Source organism: Rhinoderma darwinii, chromosome 3 (assembly GCF_050947455.1).
Source record: "Rhinoderma darwinii isolate aRhiDar2 chromosome 3, aRhiDar2.hap1, whole genome shotgun sequence".
Taxonomy (NCBI): Eukaryota; Metazoa; Chordata; class Amphibia; order Anura; family Rhinodermatidae; genus Rhinoderma; species Rhinoderma darwinii.
In genome coordinates this window covers 123,279,927-123,287,322 of record NC_134689.1, presented here as the reverse complement: position 1 = coordinate 123,287,322, position 7,396 = coordinate 123,279,927, and the positions used below count along the sequence as shown (strand labels likewise).

At 40.2% G+C, this 7,396-nt stretch overlaps 1 long non-coding RNA gene across 1 annotated transcript; it reads right to left on the bottom strand.

The window, feature by feature from the left end:
* Positions 1–4,299: 4,299 nt before the first annotated feature.
* On the bottom strand, positions 4,300–7,164 carry LOC142751086 (uncharacterized). The gene is made up of 3 exons (XR_012882702.1): positions 7,035–7,164; positions 5,736–5,801; positions 4,300–4,667 (listed from the first exon to the last, which is right to left on the bottom strand). It is a non-coding gene; the product is annotated as an uncharacterized LOC142751086 (long non-coding RNA).
* Between the last annotated feature and the right edge of the window lie 232 nt (positions 7,165–7,396).

Sequence of the window (7,396 nt, the reverse complement as noted above, 5' to 3'; positions counted from 1 at the left end):
GGACTCACGGGACAGGGATGTAATATTGCCACTTTACAAAGCATTAGTGAGGCCTCATCTAGAATATGCAGTTCAGTTCTGGGCTCCAGTTCATAGAAAGGATGCCCTGGAGTTGGAAAAAATACAAAGAAGAGCAACGAAACTAATTAGGGGCTTGGAGAATTTAAGTTATGAGGAAAGATTGAAAGAATTAAACCTATTTAGCCTTGAAAAAAGACGACTAAGGGGGGATATGATTAACTTATATAAATATATTAATTGCACATACAAAAAAATATGGTGAAATCCTGTTCCTTGTAAAACCCCCTCAAAAAACAAGGGGGCACTCCCTCCGTCTGGAGAAAAAAAGGTTCAAGCTGCAGAGGCGACAAGGCTTCTTTACAGTGAGAACTGTGAATTTATGGAATAGCCTACCGCAGGAGCTGGTCACAGCAGGGACAGGAGATGGCTTTAAAAAAGGGTTAGATAATTTCCTAGAACAAAAAAATATTAGCTCCTATGTGTAGAAATTTTTCCTTCCCTTTTCCCGTCCCTTGGTTGAACTTGATGGACATGTGTCTTTTTTCAGCCGTACTAACTATGTAACTATGTAACTATATTTGAGCGCTGAATTTTTTCTGCAACTAGTACAAGATAAAACGTGTAAATTATTTCACAGACATTAACAAATCTTTACCCCATGCAGAGGCATATAATCCTAGTCCTTCTTCACCTGCTCAAAACGCCTATTAGTTAGTCTTTATTAAAGGCTTTCAAGAACCTGGAGGACTTCCAGATTTGGAATAAGAGACTGGTTGGTAAATGGAAGAGAGTAAACATACATTTTGGAAGTAGATTATATGTGTTATTTTGCTGATTTCAGTCCACCTATGATGACTGTTCTTTTGCATTGGAATGGATGTTAAAAAAATAGGAGTAAATAAATAACTGTGTAATAAAACCAAAGCGTGGTTTGGTGCATTTAATTCTATGGTGTCTGGTTAAGACTTCAAGTATGAAAGCAGATTACTTCACACATGCAGAAGTGATTGATATAATCTAATATAGTATGACCAGCTTTAGACTGGGTAATGATGTAGCTGTAAATGGTGCAGCAGTCACAACTAGGCCTATACTTCATAAGGTTCCACAGACCTACAATGCTACACCTTAGATGTTTAATGTGGACAATGTCGCGGCACAATTATGTATCATGCCAATTGCAAACCAAAGGAATAATAATATATAGAGCCACAGTTTACATTTACTACATATCGATACTGTGAATAATTATTCTGTATGGTTGGGCCTCTGGTTTATTCTGACACTGGGCTTTTTGGATACCTGTCTTCATCTGTGTTGTAAATATTATATAAAGTGGAATAACAGCTACTCACTATAATTGCTACTTATGGTCGGGAAGCGATTTTACACCAATGAACCGAGAATTTTCTTTTAAATTGTTTCAGGAGAAACTAAGATTCCCACTTCAGATGGGGTTAATTACGATGAAACTCAATAAGGACACCCAAACTAAATACACCGACCAGCCATAAAATTAAATACACCTGTCTAATACTTTGAAGGTCCCCCTTGTGCTGCCAAAACAGCTCTGACCCATTGAGGAATGGACTTCACAAAACCTCTGAAGGTGTCCTGCTGGGAACTGGTGTTTGTACCTGCCCTTGTATCAGTAAGCATGGTCTTTTCAGCGATTTTAAGTAAATATAATTCCTTTTCAGTGATTTTTTTTTTGTAATATAAGTAGGGCTCGGAAAGCGACGAGGACCCTTGACAAGGGTTGCAAGCTTGCGTATTTTGGAAAAAATATCAACTAATACCTCTTGTTTATCATGGATATTTTTTTAGGATGCAGCCAGGCTGTCACATAGGGTCCGTGAACCCACTGGGCCGCACCGCCTTAACGGTATGGCAGCTGGCCAACAGGACACAGGTCAAAGTCTATAGTTCGTATAGGTGTACCTGTGGTAGCTTCAGACAGTAGATGGGCAGGCTCGGATGGGACTTTGGCAGCACGCGGACACCAGGCATGATGTAACAGGACAGGCGTGGTACACAGCACAGCATGACTCTAACTCAATATTGCACTTGCCGCCCAGGAAAGCACAGGTTACAGGTAGCAGGAACGGGAAACACTGGGAACTGGAAGACACTTAGGAGGCCATTTGCAGAGAAAAACTAGGGTAACGACAACAATGCTCAGGAAATGCAGGAAGGGCTGGGCCCTTCTTATAGTCCAGGGTGCTCATGGGCAAATTTGGCACTTTAACTCAGGTGCACACGCTGGCCCTTTAAAAATGGGCACGAGCGTGCACGCGCACCCTACGGGACCCGACCGAGTGAAGCAAAAGTGAGCGCTGGCGTCTCCGGAGGAGGAGATGCGGACCAGCACTCACTGATCCATGGCTGCGGCCGTCAGGAGGTGGGTAAACCTGACGGCCTGCGGCCATGGGCCATTACACAGGCCTTGTAATGTCGGGGGGTGAATAGTGTGTCAGTACTTAGTATGGTACTCTTAGAAGGTGCTGGACAATCTGCCTGACCTAATAGTATGGGCGTAACCTACTAGGCTGTATACCAGCATGGTGCACTACATGTAAATGTGCGACTAGCAACATTTATAGAAGCCTTATCTGTGTGCAGTGATAATATTAAGCAGCAACCCCCCTCATAAATAATTAACACCTATAATACCTTTCGGGCATGCGTATAAACGTAAGACATAATCCAAACAATATAAACCCTATATATGTCTCAAACACACAAGAATAATTATAGACATGTATTGTCCAAAAATATGGATATCCCCAGAACCCACACAAATATACATACAGATAAAACATACTTAAAATTAATCACACTAAGACCACTAGCGAGATACCAGCATAACCAAGGAGGTATGTTACATGCATAATGTGAAACAGGCAAACAATGAAAGCATGTGGTGTGCCTCTTTCCCAAATCCCCCCAACACAATCCACAGTCTATAAGTAAATACACTGCTCACAATATATAACATACATAGATGAGGGACGTGAGATATGTTCAATTACCTGTAGCTGGCATGATGGCTGTCAGTGGTCTCAGGAATACACATTCGACACGCGTTTTGCACCCTTCGTCAGAAGGTGACATAGTGTAATGGAACTGCATTTAAATATAGTACCCTGTGCATCGGTGACCAATGGCGCATAGCGGCTGATGAATCCGATTCACGTGTGCATTCCACGTCATGAGCGTCAGTGCTGTGGGAGAATAATGTCCATCATATGCACTTCTGCCCACACTCTGACAGCTTCCGGCACAGCATGTTAAAGGAATCCATCAGGCACATGCGCACCTCACCTGTAGATGTCTAAATTTTATGAATTATTTTGACCACAGGTACGTAGACTACCAAGTAGTATAATAATTTCTAATATTCATTTCTATTGTTTGAATGTGATCTCAAGGGTTCCCAACAGCCATCAGTCCATATGCAGCGAACACATAACAAAACAATTTAACAGCATGCTTACACTAAAGTAATATATCTCATACATTTGAATGAATTTATTTATTATTGTTTGCCGAGCACAGGGAGGCATGATATATCCGTATTGAGACCACGTTAACAGTCCAAATATTTCAAACATATAATAATGAACATGCATCCCTATACGTATGTATGTGCATCCCCGGGGAGAATCATATGGAGATGACCACCACCACTGCACCACACCAGTGGTGAAAATTCTCCACCTGGACCCCCACACATCACACACCGCACAATACATTAATCCATAGTATGAAACCACTACATAAGTGTGGGCACACACATTTATCCTGATACATATATATGCAGGCATGCGAGGAAAGGACCATATGGAGAAGACCACCACCGGCGGTAGGTGTCCTCCACACAGACCCCCCATGCATCACATATTATCCGCTGCATAAAAATTTAAGCATTTGCATACAAACCAATATAAATGAGGTCGAGGAGCGTACGGGGCAGACCACTACGTGCACCCCGCACGTATAGTGGAAATCACCCGCACACACCCCACCCAAAAGAACCAATTAATTATATTATATTTAAATATATTGTATTCAAATATGAAGCGAGAATAGGGACTAGCATCAAAAATACCCCATTACTATTGGTATTAGGTAGTGATAAGTGTAAAGTGACCTATATCTAAGGTGCAAAACACATACCATTTACTAGAGATATGGAAAATCATTTTATATTTAAGATATGCAGATTGTGGGTACACCCACAATCAACATAAAGATAATACTGATATTGCCATTAGTGATATATACCCATCAAATGGGCCTTACAATAGCACAGACATATTCATCTGAGCCTACGCACACAAAATATTATATCAAAAAGTGTCAAAACATTAAAAGAAGAAATATATACAAAGTAAAAATAAGAGATCAAAAAAGAAAAAAAAAGTAAAACAAGACCGAGGTGAACTACCGGAGTACATCAATACCTTGTCCTACTACCACCACATTTGTAACCGCTACAATTAATTCTAACATCCTTCAAAATAGTTTTTAGCATATATATAAAGACGTGAAATTATAGCTGAATGGGATCTCTTGTTGTCACATAATTTCATCCAATTTCACGAGACCAGAGTAGATCATAGATGTGCATTCAGTTCCATACACTGTCAATATAGAGAGTTTACAATTAAAAATTAAAACCATACATATATTTACAGAAAAGATGCAAAGCTAAGGGACTCATTCAGACCCTTTGGTGACATGTCTAATGTTACAATCCACTTAAGTTCTCTACGTAATAGCTGTCTAAATACGTCTCCTCCTCTTTTCCCCTCATATAGTCTATCGATACCTTTAACTTTCAAGAGTCTTGATAGAGGCTTACTCCTATCTCCAAAATCATCCAAAAGATCCTTAGGTGATAGTCCCTTGATGTTACGAATGTGTTCCATCACCCGAGTCTTCAACTCCCTGGTAGTCATACCAATGTAGATCTTATTACACGGGCAACTAGCGTGATAGACCACATTCCTGACATTACAATTAATATAGTGGACTATCATATATTTATTTGTGTCATGTAAACCAAAAAAACAATCAGTTCTTTCCATAACTGAGCATGCCCCACAATTACCACATGCTACATTGCCCCATTTCGGTCCCTTTGATCCAAAGATGTATTGACTTCAGGGAGGTGGAGTATAATGACTCCAAACCAACATATCACGCAGATTCGGACTTCGTCTAGGTGACATGGCTGGATGGGGGGTAAGAATTTTGGCCAGCACTTTGTCTGTTTTCAACAAAGCCCAGTGTTTCTGAAATATACCTCTCATAACATTCCACTGTTTATTATATCCTGAGATAAATCTTACCACCTTATCCGATCCCCTCTTCACTTTAGGTTTCAGAAGGTCACTTCGTTTCTTCAATTTAGCATTGATAAACTCCTGTCTCACATGTGTTTCCTCATATCCTCTATTCTAAAACCTAAACATGAGATCTTTTGATCGGGTCTCAAAACATTCGTCTGAGGAACAAATTTGCCTTGCATGGAGGAATTTTCCTCTCGGGATTGCCTTTATAACATATTTAGGGTGGGAGGAATCTGCCAACAAATATGAATTGACCGAAGTCGCCTTCCTGAAAATATCAGTCTTAATTCTGCCATCACTATCAACCAGAATTTGGATGTCCAAAAATTCTATTGCAGTTCTACTATATTTACTCACTAGTTTAATATTTACTTCATTGTTGTTCAGGTAGGTCAGGAAGCTTCCAAGTTCACCTTCCGTACCCTGCCAGATAAATAGAACGTCGTCAATGAATCTTCGCCATGACAAAACAGATGTTACATATGGATTATTTTCACTCTGTATCACATTCCTCTCCTAAAACCCCATAAACAGATTTGCGTATGATGGAGCGCATGTAGCCCCCATGGCCGTGCCGCATCTCTGCAAATAGTATTTATCTTTACATATAAAGAAATTATGGCACAGGGAAAATTCAAGTAACTCCATAATTAAATCTATCATTCCAATTTCCATGTTGCCTGTTTGCAGAAAAAAAACTACATGCTCTAAGGCCATGAGAATTTGAGAATGATCGATTGATGTATAGGGTGATTCCACATCACTAGTCACAATATACATGTCCTTTTCGAGTCTCAAGCCCTCCAAAGATATCAGCATGTCTGTTGAATCCCTAATGTAAGAGGGAAGGGCTTCCACATAGGGTCTCAGATAATAGTCGATAAATCGACAAATAGGTTCACATAAACCTCCAATCCCCAAAATAATCGGTCGGCCTGGAGGACAGATGACATTTTTGTGAACTTTGGGTAGGAAATATATTGTAGGGATCCTTGGTTCTTTTACTTTTAGGCCTTCATATATCTCCCTGGTGATAAACCTATTATCCACTGCCCGTGTAAAAATTGAATCAAGTTGCGAACTAGAGGTTATTACTGGATTTTGTTGTAATATCCTATATGTCCCAGAGTCACCCAACTGCCGCCCAGCCTCCTGTTCGTACATGATACTAGGCCATGCCACAATGTTGCCCCCTTTGTCCGCAGGTTTAAACACGATATCCTTCATATTTCTCAGTTCTTTGAGGGACATGCATTCTGCATGAGTAAGGTTGTCACCATAATTAGCTTTAATTGCCCTAATTTCATCCGTAACTAGTCTTACAAACATCACAACCTCCGGACAAAGGGAGAAAGAGGGGAACGTGGTAGTCTTCTTACATAAATCCTTGGAAAACCTATCCCTAATGTCTCCCTCAAATCTACTTTCCTCAAAAAGTTCCTCCAGGACCTTACGTGCATCCCTTTCCTCATCCGTATTAGGTATGAACTGTCCTGAATTAAAAAAATGCCTTTTAAGTATCAGCTTCCGGGCAAATAGGTATAAATCTTTGACTGCTTCAAAGAAGTCAAAATTAGCAGAGTGGGAAAAAGTAAGACCCCTCTTAAGAACAGAAATCTGTTCTCCAGAGAAGACCCTACTAGAGAAGTTGATTACCTCTAGTGTTTCCTTCTCCCTCTCCTGGTCACTCTGGCCCGACATATTCTCCCTTTTTCTGATAATCTCTGGTGTATTTCTGTAATTGATCCATATCTTCTTCCCGAAATTCCTCGGGGCGTTTGTCTAAAAAACGGTCCCCCTGATGACTCCTGATGAATAATACAGATGAAGATCGTGATAAGGGCTGTGTTCGTTCTGGCCGTTGCCATTTATATGCTACTTTGTTCATATAGTCCACATGATCCCTTTTAAATTTTTTGACCTTTAATTCCTGTACCTCAGATTCCCACTTTTTAAATTCAATTTGCAAATCACCTTCAAATTTTTTGAGGTCTTCCCCTGTTAAGTACTTTTTTAAT